This window comes from Sarcophilus harrisii, chromosome 4, assembly GCF_902635505.1.
Source record: "Sarcophilus harrisii chromosome 4, mSarHar1.11, whole genome shotgun sequence".
NCBI classification, from domain to species: Eukaryota; Metazoa; Chordata; class Mammalia; order Dasyuromorphia; family Dasyuridae; genus Sarcophilus; species Sarcophilus harrisii.
In genome coordinates, this window is record NC_045429.1 from 264,447,511 (window position 1) to 264,468,904 (window position 21,394).

Consider the following 21,394-nt stretch of genomic DNA (forward strand, 5'->3'; position numbering starts at 1 on the left):
CAAATTATTTCCATTCTTTGGGCCTCACTTTCTTCCCCTGTACAGGATTTATGATGGATCTGAATGAACTCCAACCTTTAACATTCTATGATTCTCTGCCTGAGTCCAGTCTCAACAGCTCTTAGGGAACAGACTTATGAGGCATCAGAATACCTCAACGGAAAGGGCTGAAATGGAAGCATAGATCACTACTCACCTTGCTTTTCTTCCAGTGAACTTTCCCTGCCTTTTTCTTCCTTGAGGGAAGGAACCGTCCCACATTTTCTTTGGATTCCCAGTACCTGGCACACATTGAAAACACTTAATGAATGCTTGTCAATTGATTGAAGGCCTTCCAGCTACATGATTCAGTATTTTTATGTAGTTAAAAAGATGGGAAAGAGGTAAAGAGATTGGGGAAGGAGAAAAGTAACATAATTCATGGAAAATTTATTAATCACCCGCTTTAGAGACCCCAAATCTAATCTCCAACACTAACTATATGATTAGGGGCAAGTACCTCTGGCCTGCCAATAAAAATGACATTATTACTACATCTGTGGCCTATATAGTACAATAGAAAGACTACTAGTTCTGGAGTCAGAGAATATGAATTCATATCCTGCCTCTAATATTTACTTTATGAGTGAACTTGGTCATCACTAACTTCCCTGGGACTCAGTTTCCTCATCTATAAAATGGTGGCTCTCCAAATTTCCTTCAATTCTAATTTATACAGTTCTTGTATTCAGTATTCAATCATTCAAATTCAGATTCTTATATTCAGTATTTAGTAATTCAAATACACCTTTCCTGACTGAGAATAGCGTGTTCTTTCTACCATACTTGCTCCTAAAAAGAAGAATGAATAAACAATGTATTTCAATAACCAAAGTAAACTGATTTGTTCTTGCCTGGAAGGAGTGAGGGACAAGAGGTCAAGTTAACATTTTAATATTCTCTGTTTATGCTTAAACAGGTTGTTGTATGTGAGGGTCTAATGTGCTAAGGTCTTTGGGGGTGATCCAGACATTCTCTAGGAGTGCCATTAATTTTCTTTTGAGGTGTGGGTAGAGTCAGAACTAGAAATAAACAAGATAGAAAGATGCCAGGAGTTTACTGAGCAATGGGAAGCACATCAACAGACATTTAAAAAAATATCTTTTCAATTATAAATATTCAGATATTTAATGCCAGGAATTTAATGTCAGAAAATTCTTTCTGTGGTATTTATTTTATGGCCATTAAAGTTAAGAGAGCCAGCATATCACAGAGACCTCCTGCCTTAGTTCAAGCCCTACCCATGACATATGTTGACTATGTGACCCTAGGAAAATTATTTAAATGTTCTGTGCCCACCAAGTGCTCACTCTAAGACTATAAATTGCAGATTGGGTACCCATCTGTACTAGTAGGAGAAGTTTCCTTATCAGTAGCTCTCTACACAAAAGAAATTGCAAGACTGGACCAAAAAAAGGCAAATCATATGTCTTACAGTGAAAGCTCAGATGGACAGCTCTTCATTGGGTGAAACCTTACATCTTGTTGAAAAATTACAAATCACAGTTTTGTCCCAAGTGTTGCTCTGCAGATCATTTCTCTTAAAGTAAACAAATTCCAGAAGGTTAAGCCAGGGATGTTCCTTGTTGGGCTTGGAGCTGAAACCAAGACCTAGGATAGGTCATGACCATTGGCCATCTCAGTCTTGGACCCAGATGACTCTGTGGGAAAATGTAAGGCTGGTGACTTTGCACAGCTCTCCCTCATTTAAATCCAATTCACTTGCGTATCATAATATCACCTCCCTGATATTATGGTCCTCCTTGAGAATGAAGGACAAATAGTAAAACACAAAAACCACAATAACAACGTCACCGATATACCTGAGATCAGCCTATTTTTCCAGGACAAGAATAGAGATCCAGTGGGGATAAATGGTTGACTCAAAGGACTTTTACAACTCTTAAACTCTAAAGAAATCAGTGGGGTATATAGAAAGACCTTTGACTTTTGAATTAGAGAACCTGGATTCAAATCCTAACTCTGACATTTATTTACATGTGTGATCTGTCACTTGCTTTTCCTTGGTTGCAAATGTTTCATCTGTAAAATGAGGAGATTAAATTATAAGGCTCCTGAGATCCTTTGTAATTCTTGATATATGACCCTGCTGGCCTATTATTGATATTTGGGCTATAAAACATAGTCTTTAGAGAATTATAACACAAATTGCTTGTCCTTAACTAGGTACGCTCTTTAGCACTCAAACTACTCTCAGTTTAAAGATATTTTTGCCTCTTTCTCAGTTGCTGTGGTCCCAAAGATAGATGTTTCCTTTGGCAGGTGTTCTGTTCTGCTGATTCATAAAGGTAACCCATTTTCTTTCTCTTTTGGCAATGTGATTTTTCTGGTTGTAGCATGAAAAGTGAGGATTATAATCTTTCCTCTTTTTTTAATAATGAAAAACTTTTGACTCATTGAGATCTTGTTGGATGAATCTCTTTTCAGGAGTAGGTGGAAAGATGACTAATGGAAGAGGAGGCTTTTTTGTCAAGGTGCTTTGTTAATTGTGGAAATATCCCCCCCCCCCCCCCAGTGGTAATTACCTTCTTCCACAAATTCTAATCAGTCAGGGTGTGTAGCTCTTGCATATTCACTGCATGTATTGTGGTTTTTTAATTTATAACCATCAGATGTTTGAGATGTTAGGGACTTCTAAGATCATTCAGTCCATTCTAATACCACCACGCTGATTTTGTGGAACCAAAATCCAAGATCCAGAGAGAGGTAGTTACTTGACTAAAATTAGCCAATCTAAAATCAAGAAAAGAAGGCAACTCTCTTCATTTGTTTTTTCATTCAAGAAATATAAAAGTATCTACAAGATATAGTGGGAAAAAAACAGAAAGTTATAGAAACAACTTTTATTTATTCATTCAACAAAGTAGGTAAAACATTTTGGTTTAAGACCTATCTCTTCTAATTAAAAGTTGTATGACATTAGACAAATCCCTTAATCTCTGGGTCTCAGTTTCCTCATCTGTAAAATGAAAAGGTTGAATTCGACAGTCAAAGAATATGTAGATTAAATGTCTAAAGTCCCTTCTACTTGTAACATTTTGTGAAAAAAAATTTTCTAGATTTTGACTACCAGACGCTTTTTTTCTCTCTCACTATACTACATTTTCTGATTATACAACCCAAAGATGACATGAATTCTTCTGAGAGGTTTGAGCTGGGATTTCAAATCAGGTGGTTATGTGTGAAATTACTTCCCTGGAATATGAAGAATATCTTCAATGTTAAAATCCTACCCATTCAACTGAAAGTAATCTTTGCCCCTTTTTTGTGTCCAAGAAAAAGGGAAAAAGAAAAGAAAATATTGTTAGAGCCTGCCTGATTAAGAGAAAAAGCAACACATTTAAATTTTGTATACATTACTAAGATGACCTTAGGCTAATAAAAATCTATCAGGAAGAAGTCTTTTCTAGAGTCTACATTGATTTCCTGGATCCAGGTGGGACTTTGCTGAAAATATCTCAGGCAGGTGGCAATTTATGTTAATTTCAGACCTTTCTAAATGAGGTAATTTATTTTATGTCACAGGGTTGCTGTGAAGATTAAATGAAATAATATGTGTAAAATACTTTGCAAATCCTAAAGTATTATATAAATGTTAGAGATTATTGTTATCATTAGTATTATTATTTTTTTTATTACCAACCAGGTCTTTCATTACAGGGTTTAACAGCCCTCATTTATAGGAAGCAATTGATTTAACTTCTCTCTACCTCTAATTCAAGTTTTGTCATAGACCATCAGATAGTTGAATATTGATATCTAAGATTTATACCCTTAATTCCTGAAGCTTTTATTCATGAACCTAATTCATTTAAATAACCCTCACCTTAAAGATTGCCATGCCATTGCTATTGTCTGAATTTTTAAAAAATTGTCTATAATAATTGAATTATTAAGATTCTTCCCGTTTAGAATTTCCCCTCATTGTAACTCAGCACATAAACACACTGCAACATTTCATTTATATGAAAACTGCTTTTTAAAAATTTCAAGTTTCCATAACAAGGCCCAGGATTTGAAAGGAAAGCTTCAAAGTCCTACATGAAGGCAAAATAAGTATATCCAAGTCTGTACACCAAAGTTCATGCATATTATTCATAAGGGAACTCTTCATGCTTTCCTCTGCATCTGTTTTTTCTTACTCTAGCCACAACTCTAATGAGTTAGTTATTCTCTTTCCCAGTACACAACAGATTAAGCATGAGAATTCAAAGATATATCAATCTGGGTGATAGTCAATTAAGGGACTGACAACAATAGACTTTATTAGGGTTTAGATAAATTGTACTGTATGACTCTAATAGTCCCTAAAGATCTACACAGACACACACACATACACACACACACACACACACACACACACACACACACCCCTAGATAGTTAGAACATAAAGTTTCTAAACTGTCTCACATATAGTATTTCATTTGATCTCCAGCACCATTCTATAAAGTAAGTGATATTATTGTCTTTACTTTATGGATGATGCTCAGAGAGATTAGGTGACTTGCCTATGATGATGCAGTAATTATGCAGCTAGACAGGTGTTCTTAAATTTTTTGTTTGCCACTGATTCCTTTATTAATCTTGTGGAGTTTATGGACCTCTTCTCAGAATAATGTTTTAAAATGCATAAAATGAAGTATATAAGGTTAAATGGAAAACAAATGATATTGAAATAGTGTTTTATATAATTTATATATTATGTATATTATATGCCATTATATAGAATATACATAGTATAAAATGGAATTTATTATATATTATGTATATTATATATAATTTAATTATATGTAAGTTATGTAAATATATAAATCAGATTGGAAAAGCTATTGAAAAATATATATATTTTTACATAAAAATAAACCTTTACTTGAGCTTATAATTCAACCTAGAATCAAAGGATTATTATTTTTTTTTGGCTGAGGCAATTGGGGTTAAGTGACTTGCCCAGGGTCACACAGCCAGGAAGTGTTAAGTGTCTGAGGCCAGATTTGAACTCAGATCCTCCTGACTTCAGGGCTGGTGCTCTATCCACTGTACCACCTAGCTACCCCCTCAAAGGATTATTTTAAATGACCTCCTGAGATTCCTTTCAGCTTTAGGAGTCCATGTTCCAAAGGACAAACTATGTGACTTTTGTAAAGTCTCCTCACTTCTTTGAGTCTCAGTTTCCTCATTTGTAAAATATGAAAAATAGCATTTGCATTAATTACCCAATTGAATAATTGTGAAGTACATGTTTTATAAATATAAATAGAAAGCATTATTATCAATAATACATACTATTGTAATGTACATATAATAATACATCTTTCCATATATAATCAACATTGTATAATAAGACTATTTTCCTGAGCTCTTAAAATTTAGCCTTTTAATCCAGAATTTGGTGCCCATGTCTATCTGATTGCTGAGGATATTTTAACAAAACAGTAGAAAACTCAGAATCTTTGTAAATTTTTTTAATGAGCAATAATAAATATACCAGAAAACACTTTCTTTCACTTCCCCTTCAATTTTCTTTAATGTGTGCACTTTTATTTGAATTGGTCTAAAGTCAATGTATACATAAACCTTCTGTTCTCCCCCAAGCACTGGCATCAATTTCATTGAACTCCCAGAGTACTTGTAAAAAAAAAAAAACAGACAAACCTTTATTCACATCATTGTTCAGCAGTGGTCAGGGAGAAAAGAACTAGACCATTATGACTCTGACTATTGTGGGAGGGGGGAGGGAAGGACAAGTATTAAGGCAGAAGAAATGAAAATGTGTTGGTTTTTTGTTTTTTTAAGGATTACCTAATTTACATGTAGACAACATTACTACCTTCCCCTCACTGCTCTCCCTTCCCTGACTTGTCATATAATTAGTTCCTTTTGGTAGAACTGGGCAGTCTTCAAAAAGTAAAGCAATTCTATAACAAAACATTATATAATATTTGGAAAGACTATTTAAACAAAACAAATCAAATATACAAAGACCTAAAGACAGACTGTACAACTTTGGGTATGTTTGCCTCCAACATATTTAGACTTCTTGTCATCTTCACCACTCTACCATTCACCATTCCTTTACCACATTAATCTCTTCTTTTTTGCATAATTATTATGTCATCCTCCTTTGACTAAAAAAGAAAATTTTGAAAAAAGTCCATTTAAAAGTACTTGCGGTAGACAATGAAAGGCTCAGAATTCCCATATTTTCACTTGCTGGTCCACATTTGTCAGAAGGTGGAGAAGCAGGAAAATATGGAGCTTCCAACCCTGCACAGCCAGAGTGCTTCTGTTCAGGTGGGGCAATGTTCTTGGTCTTCGTTGTTCTGGGAGCTAAGACTGCAAGTTCCTTCTACATTCTATCAACAATGCTCATGTACCTGTATGCTGCTAGACATTATGATAGTCTCATATTGGTCCTTTTTCATGTCAACTCATGATTGAGTTGAAGGCTAGTTTCATGCATCCATAGCTCAGAAAGAGTGTTGTAAGAAAACTTTTATATTGATACTGTGCTAGCAGTGGGGTAAGTTATTGTTCATCCTTGATTTTTGAAGAGGACCAGGTAAATCATGGGATGATGTTTTGACTTCTTAAATTGGATTTAAGTGAGGCAGAGTTGCACAGACATCAGCCTTACTCTCTCTTCTAGTGTCATTGAAGTCCAATGAGAAGACAAAAAGTCATGATGACTAGCAATGGCACAAGATGAAGTGGATGACCTTTGTATCTTTGATATATAACAAACTCTAAGCCTTCCACAATGCCTGCTTCAGCCACCTTCACATTTGCCAGTTCCACCAGGGTTTGGGAGGAGATACTTCACATCCTTAGGGTTGACCTCCCCCCAACTCACTAATGAGTTTGAGGCATCTGCCAACATGGTTTTTACCAGGGTGTAGTTGCTGCACATGATAAAATTCTTGGAGCTGCAGGTGACTGGTTGGATACCAAAGGGAAATAAATAGCCTTGAAAAGAGTTCAGCAAGCAAGTGCTTGTAGAGGGTCACAGTCAGTGGGGAAACTCTGGGTGAGGTATAAGATCCTTCGGCTGCTAACAATGTCTGATTCGGCTCCCCATTTCCCCTAAGGACTCTCAGCCTTCCTGAGAAGTCAGGGGACGGTGACAACTTGGTTTGAGATTGAAGCAGAGTGATACCAGGTGGCAAACTACATACAATAACGAGTTGTTTGTATGGTCCCATGTACACAATGTTGTTTTTGTTACATTAGATAAAGGGGAAAGCCCTTGAAATAAATGGACTCCATTTTTCCACCATCCTCAGGAGTCCCACCACATCACTTCTCCACTAGGAAAGTATATCTTAAAGCTACAGTACATTTTGTCACCCCAACTTGGGGGCTCTAGAAAGCAGGACACACTACTTTAATCACCTCAGTGTGGGGGCTCTAGAAAGCAATGGTATGTTTTCTCACCCCAACTTGGGGGCTCTGGAAAGCAGGACACAAAAGTTGTTGCACATGATATAGTTCTTAGAGCTGCAGGTGACTGGTTAGATACCAAAGGCAAACAGATAGCCTTGAAAGGAGTTTAGCAAGAATTTACACTAAAAGTGCTAGTCCCTGAACATTTCATACACTTTAAAGGAATATCCACTAGAATGTTGAGTGGACTCCCTAGAATGTAGAACATCTTTATGGTAGGGACATTCATTTTTGTTTTTGTCTCCCCTAAAGCTAGTAGAGAGCTGAAGAAATACATTGAATGTTTGATTGATTAATAGCGAAACATTTATTGGAGGACATGGACAACAATCTAGTAGAGTAGAAAGTAGAAATGGGCTGCACTGGTGTGTGAAGCTATATATCCATGAGAACATAGATACATTAAAGTAAACATCAAAGTTAAGAATATGTTGGTCATGCTAGATGTCTCCTGAATCAGGCCTTTCATCCTGCATTTTAAGTCACAGAAATTAGTCTCCTAGTGACTTTCATCTTCATTGAGAATTAGATGAAATAAGATTACAAGCTGGACAATGTCAGAGCCTAAGTCTTCTTTCTTTACTTCATGATCTCATTTCCCAAGAAAAACAAGGTATATTTCATCAAGAAAGTTTCCTTAAATGAAAAATGCTGATCGTATCCAGAGAGAGAACTATGGAGACCGAATGTGGATTGAAGCATAGTATTTTCACCTTTTGGGTTTTTTTTTTTCTCTTTCCCCTTTTGATCTGATGTTTCTTGTACAACATGGCAAATATGGAAATGTTTAAAAGAATTTCACATATTTAACCTATATCAGATTGCTTGCTGTCTTGGGGAGAGAATTGGGGTTGAGAGAGGAAGAAAAATTTAGAACACAGGGTTTTGTAATGTTGAAAACTTTCTATATATTTGGAAAAATAAATACTTTTGAAAAAGAAAAAAAAGTCTCCTTAGAGAACCACAAAACTTTAGAGAAGATTTACTTTAGCTCTATTATTTGTAAGATGAAAAAGATGAGAAACCAAGGCCCAGAAAGGTGACATGGCAGTTAATGAAATAGAAAAGAAAATTATCCAATTCTAAATCTTCTATTATCTGGTCTCCTGATTGCCATTTGGGAAGGATAAATATTTGCATATATAGTGCCTACTATATACCAGACATTTTAAAATAAATATTTTCTCATTTGATCCTTACAACAACTCTGAGATGTAAGTGCTATTCTTATCCTAACTCTACAATCAAGGGACTTGGTCAGAGTCACAGAGTTTGTAAGTGTCTGAGGTAGAATTTGAACTCAGGTCTCCCAGGCTCTAGGTTTAACTTCCTATTCCATAGTCAATGGCATGCCTCTGATGACTACATTACCATCAATTCTTTTCAGAACTGATTCTCACTAAGAGTTCTAAACTCAAATCAACTAGAGGCACTGTGGATCCTTAGTAATGCTTTTCCTTCTAATCTCAGCATGGAATACCCATTCTAAAACATCCAAGTGAATATGTGGTAAAAAGTAAAGGTTGCTAATGTCAGGAGAAGCAGAGACGAATTTTCAAATGGGTCTGCTTTGCTAAGTGATCATATTGCTGAAATATTAGGACATTGGCTGAAACCTTCCCCTACTCAGATCCCAGAGAATCTCTTAAGTCAGGGATGCTTAATTTTTTTGGTGTCATGAATGCCTTGGGCTGCCTGGTGAGGCTCATGTATAAGTCAGAATAATGTTTCTAAATGCATAAAATAAAATGCATAGAATTCCAAAGGAAATTAATTATACTGAATTAAAGTTGTGGTTTTTCACCCATCCACATTCATGTGTTTTCTGAAATCTATCCACAATCTGGGTTAAAGCTTGAAGTCAGCCAGTGGGGTATCATTAGGGGAAGAGTCAGGGATAGAATGAAGGCAAATTTTAGTAGCTTATTCATATTCTTTCCAGCTATTCAGAATTGTGGACCTTGGCTATGGGAGACTTGGCTTTTGCTAGTTTCATGTTTTGTCATTCAGATTTTAGGCAATACTGAGAAATGGGAAAATTGAGGTTAAAAGTCTTAGAAAATATATTCCTGGGTATGGGGTGGTGGAAAGCGCATTATAACTGGATTCAAATCTACCTCTGATGCTTATGACCTATAAGCAGATGGCTTAACTCCTTTGGGGGATGGAGTGTCACTTTCCTTATCTCTAAAAGGAGGGGGTGGTAAATTGGAGATGATCTCTCCCCTCCTTTCCAACTCTAAGATACTGATTTCTGCAGTAGAGAAAGAATATCATACAATATTATATCATTTCTCTCCCTGTGACGGATCTTTTTTATTATCCCAAAATATGAACGCTGACTCTGCAGTCAGGGGCCTCTTATTTTAAATCCTATTTCTGATGAATTACAACCCCTGAGACCTTGAACTTCAGTACCAGTTAGATGGCTTCTGAGAACCCGCGCAACTTCAGCTTTATGATCCCATATTTTCCCTAAGAATACTGTTAACAAGAGTTAGGCAAGTCCACAATCCAAATTTACCCACATAAATTATTCAGGGAGAGTAAGCAACTGCAGAGGATTTCTTCTCCCAGCAGGGAAGACAGCTGGCTCACTGCAGTGAGAACCAGGCTTGGGATCGTCTGTTTTGTCTTTCGAGGATCAGCTCCCCCTGGAGACTGACTCTAGAAAAGCAAAAACAAGAGACAAAGCATAAACAAGCGTATTTGGCATATGCCCCGATTCCTACTCCCGTGGTCCTTGCAGTACATACAGTGAGCATGAATCCTTCATCGGATTTTAGGATGATTTGAGTTTATTTTTTTCTCCGCTGGGTCTCGGGATGTGAAATATCATAGAACCACAGGAATTCGAGATAAAAGAAACCAATTAAACATCTAATCCTTCCCTCAGTGACTTGGATAGCTTCTCATCAGGGTGGATCTTCCGGGGAGTTTGTTCATTTTAAATGCCTCAGGTGAAGGTGATTGAATACTAACCCTTCCGCAATTAAAAGAAAAAAAAAAAAGGATTTCGTAATGAAATGAGTTAAGAGCCTGGAGAAATCTTGGTTTAGTTGTTGGTGGCATGTTATTCCCCTTCCCTCCCCCCACTTTTTTTTTCTTTTTCTTTAAATTTAAGGGAGTGTGTGAATGCACATTTCTCTAGTGTATTAGGTTAACAAAGTTTATAAATTTTCACAAGCTTTGTAGGATAATTACTACAGGTATCTTGATATCTATTTAGGACATGAGATAACTGAGGCTTAAAGAAGAAAACTGAGTTGTCCCCATTCATATAGTTAACAAGGATCTGAGTTGGCCTCCTGAACGTAGAATTTTTGATAACAAATATAACTTCCTTTCCATTCCATCACCAGAAATATTATAAGAGAAAGGTTACTGACAACTAGATGGTCCACTGCAAAGGGCTGGCTGTCAAGCAGACTCATTTCCCTGAGTTCAAAGCTTGCTTCAGACACTTGTTGGTTATGTGACCCTGGGCAAGTTATTTAATTCAATGTGCCTCAAGTTTTGTTTTGTTTTGTTTTGTTTTTTCCATCTGTAAAATGAATGGAGAAGATAGCAAACTACTTCAATCTCTTTGCCAAGAAAACCTCCTCAAAAGGAATAGTTGGACACTACTGAAAACTAATCAACAATATTAGGAAATCCTTTGGGATTCAGCTTTGATATACTATTGTGAGATGAAAATGCTAAGGCCATATGTATGATGTCCTCACTTCACTGCTTAATGCAGTGAACTCCACACACTTTAATGCAGCTTTAATTTCATTGATATGGCTATGTAACAGATAGAATCTTAAACTGGACTTAGAATCAAGGAAGAGGTAGATTCAAATTCTCATTCAGTCATTATTAGCTATGTGACAGTGAGTAAGTCACTTAACCTTTCTGAGCTTCAATTTGTTCACCTGTAAAATGGGAATTATAACAACACCTTTATCTGATCATAATCTCTTATATTGTATTTCTCCTCATGCCTTAGTTGTATTAAATATATTGTTTGTCTTCACAGTGACCTCCAATTCTTCTACTCTACACTATTTTTCTAGGCCATTACCCTTTTTCTAGCTAGACTCTATTCCATTCCCAATAGCAATCCTTCTATGAACAAATTCAACTCTACAATTCTTGAATCCCTTATTTCTTTGTCCAATTATCACTCATACTTTGCCAAATCCTAACCCTGTATTTTTCCATCTCTTGTACTATCTTCCATCTCCTATTGAGCTAAGCTGGAGAAAGTCATTGTGCTGACTGGGACTGCTACACATTGAAATTGTCAATGTCACACCTATTATCTGTCTCTGGGATATACAAGTACAAAGAATTAAATATTTTCTATTCTCAGGGAATGATATGCTAATGGGGGAGACAACAACTATACATATACATATATGTCCTATATATATGCATGTATATATATATATATACACCTGTGTATACATATATGTATATATTATAAATACAAAACTGATCAAAACAAAATACATACAGTTAGGGATATTAGAAAAGGATTCATGAAGCAGATGGTACTTATGCTTCAGTCTAATGGAAGTGAGAGATTTATTGAAGGAAAAATGAGGAGAAAGTGCATTCCAGGCATGTGGATGGCCAGTGCAAAAGTCTGGGGAGGCAAGATAGTGTACCAGAGATATAGAAAATCAAGAACCCCCTTTGGCTAAATCACAGAATGTAGAAAGGAAAATACTATCTTAGGAAGCTAAAAAGATAGGTCAGTTCTAGAGCCACTGATTGAGTAAAAGAATTGATCAAATTGACTGAGTAAAAGAGCCATATGGTATGATAAAGCATTCACATCTTACTTTGGCAGCAGTGCATAAAACTGACTGGATTAGGGAGAGACTTGGGACAAAGAAAATAATAGGAGGCTGTTGTAATAATACAATCAAGAGGTAATGAGGGCCTGATGGTAGCAATACAAATAGGGAGAAGGAATCTAATATGAAAAAGGTTATGCAGGAAAAAATGATAAGATTTGGCAATTAACGAGATATGTTGAGAAAGATGGAAGAATCAGGTATCATGCCAACATTATGAAGCTGGGAAAGTGGAAGGATGGTGGTATTTTTTATAGAAACAGGGAAGTTTAAAAGATGAGAAAATTTTAGGGGGATGATGAGTTCAGTTTTGTACATGTTGAGTTTCATATATTTCTGTAATATCTGGTTTCAAATGGGAAGACAGGGAAGGATGAGCATGTATATAGTGCCTACTATATACCAGGAATTGTAGTTTTGATGATTATCCTGATTTAATCCTCACAACAACCTTGCAAGATTGATATTTTTATACCCATTTTACAGTTGAGGAAACTAAGGCAGATAGAGATTAAGTGACTTGCTTAGGGTCACATGGCTATTAAGTATCTGAAGCTGAATTTGAACTCAGGTTTTCCTGATTCTAAAGCAGGACTATATACTCTGAGCAATAGGCAATCAGTGGTGTACAATTGAAGCTTAGGGAGGGAAATGAGGTTAAATTCAAAATGTAATTATAATAATTAATATCATGATGATGATGATGATGATGCATTGTATGTTAATATTCAACAAAACTCAAAACAGGTACCATAATCATAGTACAATCTTTGTCAAGGGGACTTACCATACCAAAATTACTGTAAATTTTGTAAGATCATTAGATTATGGACTTATGGAAGTCAACTTAGAAGTGATCTGGTACAATCTCCTCATTTTTTATAGATAAAGAAACTGAGGCACAGAGAAGTGAAATAACTTGATCCAGTTCATAAAGATCAGGAAGTAGAATCAGTTTTGGAGTCTGCATCCTTTACTTCAAGTCCAAATATCTCTATCTCACATATTTGCAATGTTATGAGAAAGTCCAGCAAGTGCTTTTCATATTGACTAAAAGTTCACAGATAAGCAATTGGACAGGGGGTGCTGTAAAGTAGTGAAATGACAAGAAATCCTGAGAATATCAGGATTAAGATTTGTAATGAATCATTGAGGATTTATTAATATGTGCCACCAGGTATAACTACATGCTGGAAATACAAAGAAAAACAAGGGAAAACTTACCTGTATATACAGGGGGAATGATATAGGTTGTCACACCACTAGAAAGAAAATAGCAAATTATCAGGAAACATGTACTGTCAGAATGCTTATGATCTCAAGAGATCTTAAGGATAGTTAAAAAAAAAAAAAAAGAAGAACAAAAAGAAGAAAAACAAGAAGAAAAAAAACGAGAAGAACAAGATTCTTGTAGCCAGGGTGTGCATAAAAGAGCACATGGTTGTAGGAAATATGTGTGGTCAGGGGATATGTATTGAATCACGTTCCTATAGTCACCTCTCTCTCTCTCTCTCTCTCGTTCTATCTCTCTCTCTCTCTCTCTCTTTCTCTCGCTCTCTCTCATAAATCCTAAAGCCTGCCAGTGTTAGTATGCTTATTTACTCATAGAGCTAAAGATATCTTGTATTGCTCTGGTGATGATACTGTGCTTAAAAATTCCTTCTTTCTCTGCTGCATTCACCAAGGAAAGGATTCTCTGCTAGTTTGTTTTCTTCACTGCTCTAAAATCTATTAGATCTGTGTTGCTCTTATATTCTGATTTTCTATTGAATTGGAGCTTTGTGGGGTTTTTTTCCCCTATAAAAAAAGGCTCTATTAACTATTTTAGTTCATATCTCCAGGATATATCATCACCTTTGTGAGTCAGATCCATAGCCATAGTCAGTCAGCCAGGGAAGTTCTTAGGCTTTTGGTCTATGTTTTAAACGGTAGTTTAAAAAAATATCTTTGCTTCAAAGATAGTACCTCAGCTGCCACTCTTTAAAATTAGCCTATCTTTGAATTGGCATGAAAAAATTTCTTTTAGCTACTTTCAGTTCCCATTGTACTTCTTGTCACTTTGTGCAAATCACACTTAATAAGTTTTATAGAGACAAACAGGAGGGGCAGGTTGGAACAAGTGATTTATGTCCTGCCTTACCGTCAGCAGCAAAACTCATTGCTTTTCCTTTATCTGTTAAAGCACTAAGTACAGTATTTTGCATGTAGTATGTGCTTAGAAAGTTTTTGTTGAATGAATGGATTAATTAATGGATTAATGAACAGTTTAAAAAGCATCAGAATAAATTGGACAGTGTTCCTTGGGAGTATAAGTGCCTTCTAAGGTCTGCTAAATTCGTGCATCTATTACTTTTCAAAGATTCAATACAGAACCCTGAACTCAGGGATAAAGTCAAGAATTATGTTTTAGTGCTTCTTTCTGCCACTATTTTTTTTTGAGCCCAATGTAAGAAACAAAAATGAGCTTTGTCATATTTTGGGCAACACAATTCATGTCTTCTGATTGCTTCAGGTATTGTTTCCCCAAATGGGCTAAAGTTCTAACACCTCAGTGGAGTGTTTCTTCCATTAAAAAACAGAAGCAGCTGGTATTTCTCCTGACCTTGTAGATACCAAAACATCATCCAGCAAAAATTGAATTACTGGAATGGATGTCCATCAATTGGAGAATGGTTGAGTAAATTGTGGTATATGAATGTTATGGAATATTATTGTTCTGTAAGAAATGACCAGCAGGATTGAATACAGAGAGGATTGGTGAGACTTACATGAACTGATGCTGAGTGAAATGAGCAGAACCAGGAGATCATTATATACCTCAACGATACCGTATGAGGATGTTCTCTGATGGAAGTGGATTTCTTCGACAAAGAGAAAATCTAACTCAGTTTCAATTGATCAAGGATGGACAGAAGCAGCTACACCCAAAGAAAGAACACTGGGAAATGAATGCAAACTGCTTGCATTTTGTTTTTCTTCCCGGGTTATTTATACCTTCTGAATCCATTTCTCTCTGAGCATAAGAGAACGGTTTGGTTGTGCACACATATATTGTATCTAAGATATACTGTAACCTCTTTAACATGTATAGGACTGCTTGCCATCTGGGGGAGGGGGTGGAGGGAGGGAGGGGAAAAATTGGAGCAGAAGTGAGTGCAAGGGATAATGTTGTAAAAAATCACCCTGGCATAGGTTCTGTCAATAAAAAGTTATTTAAAACAAACAAATAAATAAATAAATAAAAGAGAGAAAAAAAATTGAATTACTGACTTCTTATCAGTGGTATCAAATGCTACTACCTCTAAGAAGTTTTAATGCTAATTGAGCTTCTGATCCCCAAAGGTCAAGTTCCCACATTAGAAATGAAGGAGTCAGAGAATAAATTCAACAGAAATAAATTCAACATAATTGAAATCAAACAAATTAAATGTCAGCATGTTTATGCCTTTATTTCTAAGTTGTGCCATGAACTTTCAAACTCGTAGGACTCCATTATTATTCTTTTGTGGTATATGTATGTAATATGGTGGTGATATTTCTCTCAGTATCCCAGATAAGGATATTAATACTGAGGTCAGGGATCTTAGAATTTTTTGCTGTTCAGTCATTTTTTCACTTGTATCCAGCTCTTTGTGACCCCATTTGGGATTTTCTTGGCAAAGATACTGAAGTGATTTGCCATTTCCATCTACAGCTTATTTGACAGGAATGAGGAAAATGGTATTGTAAAACAGAGTTGAGTGATTTGATCAGGATTAGATAGCCAGTAGAGCTAGTCTGAGCCTAGTTTTGAACTCAGGAGGATGATTCTTCTTAACTCCAGGTCTGCAACTATACCCACTACATGACCTAGCTGACCTCTCTTAGAATTTAAGATCATCAGTTTAGCAGTGGAAAGATCTTTAAAGTCATAAAGTTCAACCCCTTCCTTTTTTTTTTTTTTTTTTTTTTTTACAAATAAAGAAACTAAGGCAAATTACTGAAGGCCATAGAACGAATAAGTATTAATCAAGGTCCTTTAACTACAAATCCAGCCAGCTTTCCTCTTACATTTTTCAAAGAACTTTTCTCATATGTTACCTCATATAATCTTTATAACACCCCATGACTTAGGTTGGTAAGTGTTAGTATGCCCATTTTACAAATATGGAAACCCTACTGAGGTCAAGTTGGAATCAGCTCTCTGATATCATGGTCATCTTTGAAAATGAAGGACAAACAGGGGTTAGATTGGTTAAAGGAATTTTCCAAAATATAAGATAGAATTGGTATTAAAAACTAAATTCTCTGTTTCTCATAGAATCTTAGGCTTGAAAGGGATTTTGACCTAAAAGATTGATCTGTCAAGTCAGTGTCATAACAAATTTGCATCAGAAATAGGGCTTGAATCCATTACTTCTGGTTCCAGATTTAGCTCTCAATTTACTATGCAGCAACTCCTTCTCTAATAATGATAGCTGACATTTATATATTTTTAAAGTTTGCGAATAAGTATATATATATATGTATATGTATACATACACACACATAATTTAAACCCTATGAGGTAGTTGATCTTTATAATAACAAATTTACAGATGAGGAAACTGAGGCACAGGGAGATTAAATGACTTGCTCATAGATTTACAGATAGTAAATGTTGAGATAAGGTTTAAACCCCATCTTCTCTTGACTCCCAGTTTATCTATTATACCATACTCTGTCACAATATAGTGACTAAAGAGATAAATTTTAATGAAAGATTTATATAAATTATAAAATATAATGCCAATGTAAGGTATTGAAATTGAGGAAATTAAGAAGATTCTAGGACAAAAGTTGTTATCATTTAGATAGAATCTAGAGGCCTAATAATCCAGGGCAAATGTGATTCATTAGAAATCTATTTTTCAGAATATTTAATCTTGGTCTATCCTCTTCCCTGTCTTTTGATCAGTTTTGGCTTATTTGATCAACATCATTCAATCAGTTAATTAGTTATATTTCTGGAATAAAACAAGTATTTCTATAGCATAGTACAATAAAAAGATGGATTATACATGAAACTTCAAATCTACTGTGCAAAGTTTGCTATTCTTTCAACAATACAACCAAATTATTTTGTAAATTTCTTTTTTTTTTTTAATGCCTACTATATACTAGATATACTCAAGAGCTTAAATTATGCCTGGGAGATATAATACATCTGTCAATTAAGTACATGACATACAAAGTCACACAAAAGTAATTTCAACAGTGTATTAAAATTGTATCTTATTATGGTCCCCCTGAATAGCATTCCCCGCTTTCTAGTAATATACTAAGTTTATAAATTGCCAACATAAAATAGCAGTGTCAGAGAGTAAGATTGCAAGAGGGAACCTATAAGTCACATACAAACTCTCCCAAAGATACAAGGTTTACAAATTGTCATAAATTAATCAAAAAACCTACTTCCTGAGATTATTTGCTGAATCGGGGGTAGTCATTTTGGTTTTGCTGTCAGGAAGTTTTGATCCTATGATATGTAAATCTCAAATAAGTACCAGACATACATGGTAAGACCCGAACTCTAAATGGAGCTGATCACTTTGAGATGACATGGACATGTTTATTTTAAAAGTTTTACTGACAATTTTGAAATGATTTGGATATGTTAATGAACTAACCCCATGGTGACACAGATAAAGTCAATCAGTTCCATACACCAAAAAAAGTCCCATTAAAATGAGACCTCAAATTTCTGCCCTCTTTTCCCCCCTCCACCTCACCCTGGCATTCTTCAGTCTCCTTTGGTCCATGCTCCTGAATACTCCTAATTTTAATCTATCATTACATGTGTAGTTATTTGTGTTTCTTCCCCTATCTTCCTTCCCCCATTCTCTTCCCTCAATACCATCATTTACTCTATTCCTGATCCCACACTGTCTACCTTTGTACCTCCCCTTTTTGCTATGTCTCTGTGTTTTCTATGCCTGTTTGTCCCTACAATCTCCACACTTTATTAAAATATTATTGCAGCCTCTCACCTCTCCTAATTATCATGGTCTTTCCCATTGAACTTACTGTGCTTGCCCCCATTTAACAATTTTGTAAATTAATCAGAGAGAGAGAGAGAGAGAGAGAGAGTTCTAATACCTGGGGGACTAGGAAAGGCTTCATGTGGGAAGTAGTACCTGGATTGTACTTTGAAGAGAGTTAGGGATTATGAGAAAGGCAGTGATGAGAAGGAAGATCCAGTTAGGCAAAACATCTGAATAAAGACATGGAAACAAGGGATAGAATGTCCTGTATTCAGGAACAGAGATAGCAGGTCAGATTGACTAAAGCAGAGAGAACATGAAAGATAGTAATAAGAGATAAAATTCAAAAATCCAGTGTGAATCTTTACAACCCCATTGTCTAGTCTCCTCTTCTTCTTTTTTTTTTTTCCATAACCTCTTTAGAAGACTGAAATCAGATGTCAGGATTGGGCATGCTCAAGAAGAAAGGATTCAGAAGTTTTGATTGCCAAGCCAGAGAAACCAGAACAATTACTCCCTTATGTTGATTTCCTTGTGCAAATAACAACAGCCCAAAGTATCAGAGACAGATCAGTTGGAAGTCTTCCCTTTGCAAGTGAAAATTAACTTATTTTCCTGAAACATTTCATTGGGATAGATTGGTTTTGCTGTTAAGAAACAGATGTTCACAAGGAAATGCATTAAATGATTCCCTCCCGAAACAGTGGCACCCTGTTAGTTTGGGTCCAGTTAATTTTTTTATGATGTAGTCTTAAATTTTTCTACCTATCAGCACTTGAATTCCCTATCAATTTTTACCAAAGGGATTGGTCAAAGGAACACAGCTTTCTTGAGATTATCAGCAATCATTAAGATCATATAAGAGAATTTTTTTTCTTAAGTTAACTCAGCTGAGGGTCTTCACATTGTAATTTCACTAGACAGTTTCTCGGTCCTTGATTCTATTTTTTTTTTTTTTTTTTTTTTTTTAGAAAAGATTGATTGAATGTGTCTTTTCCTCCTTCACTTTATAGGCTGTTGTTGTTGTTGTTGTTTTGATACCACCATGAAAGTATGATGGTCCTTAAGATTAAAAATGAAAAGGTTTATTCAATGAATTAATTAACAGCTTTTCATTAAGACTACTTTGTGCAGATTGAGCCCATGTGATCTTTTGAAAAGAGCATTAAATTAAAAACTTGGAAAACTGAGGTATACAATCTTTACTTATTTGTTGACCTTGGAGAAGCCATGCAATCTCTTTTGGGTCTCACTTTCTATATTTAGAAATAGGAATACTAATGTGTTATCTCCTTACTTCACAAGGGATATTTGAGGACTCAATTTTTGAAGACTCAAGCATTTGAAAAGCTCCTACTATGTGCTAGGCAGTAGATCTTGGGGATGACGTTCTTAGGGAATTTATAATCTAGCATAGTTCATGCACATTTACAGATATAACCAAAAATACATATACAAAATAGATGCAAAGAAATTTTGAGGGAAAAAAGCTTCACTCATCAATCAACTGAAGCTGCTCCCTTCAAACTTAATGATTCCAAAGGCTTTTTCTGTTATCATCCACCAGTGTAATATTCATAACTTTTCACCAACCTCTCTTCCTTAATACTTTCTCTTTCCTGAGTTTTTGTGGCATTATTCTCTTAGTTCTCTGATTGCTGTTTATCAATTTTTTTGCTGGATCTTCTTAAATATTTAACCAATATTTGTTCTAAACCCTAATCTTTTTTTCCATTCCATTCTAAACTTTCCCACAGACAGGCTTTATTTTTCCACTTGATAACTTCACCAACTCCCTTGATTTTATTTATTTTATTATTTATTAGAAATTTATCATTTCTTTTAAGGCTATTCCTTATATATTTATCCAGCTCTGGTCCCCACCCAGACTCTAGTCCTACATCACAGTTTCCTACTGGACATTTTAAACTATTTGTATCATTTGTATCATAGATACTTCTCAAACTCAACATGTCCAAAATATATCACTATCTTTTCTTCTCAAACCTGCCCTACTTTTAGACTTTTTTTTTGTCAAGGATATTTTTGTCAAGGATAGCACTCGCCTTCTAGTCATCCAGATTCATAGTCCATGGTTATCCTCAATGTCTTACTTTCCTTTGCCCCACACATCTAATCATCTGCCAAATATTTTCATTACTGCCTTCATGATATTTTAATTATCGATTCTTCTCTCCTGTCACACAGTCAGAACCAGAATTCAAGTCCTTGTCTCATTTCACCTGTACTATCACAAAACCCTCCTAATTGGTCCCTCTGCTTTGCCTCTCCCCTTTCCAGTCTATCTACAAAACGATCAACAATGTCATTTTCCTAAAGTATAAATCTGGTCACACTATTCCTATCCTCAATCAATTCCAATAGTTCCCTAGTATCTCTAGGATCAAATAGAAATTTCCATTTGGCATTTAAAACTCTTTGAAATTTGACTCTAGCTACCTTTCTAGAGTTACTATACTTTTCTCCACTTTACATACTCTATGCTTTGGTCAAATTGGCTCATAAATGACAGTCTATCTCCCATCTCTCTGTCTCTTCAGTTGATTGATGAGTTTGGAAAGCAGATTGCAAAGAGCTGAGAAGTGAGTGAGAGGAAAGATGACTCAGCCTTTTCCAGGAGTATGGTGTAAGGGAAGTAGAGATATAAAATAATACTTGAGGGGATGGCAAGGTCATGATAGGCCATTTTTTAAGAATGAGAGAGACTTGGAGGAGGGAAATATGTTGAAGGCATATGGAAAGAATCAGTAGATATAATTAAACAGAGTATATGTGGGAGGTTTTTGAAACATAAAAGACATTGTGTATCCATGTGAGATGTTATTATTATTAGAGAGGCAGCATAAAGTAGTGGGCAGAATGCTAGAAATGGAATAAGAAGAACCTGGGTTATATTATGCCTCACAGACTGACTAGCTGCACTTATAGGGGGCTAGATACAACTTTTCTGAGTTTCAGTTTTATTAACGATATGGGAAATATGGGGAAAGTAAGGGAATTAGCACTTTTATAGTGTATGCCAG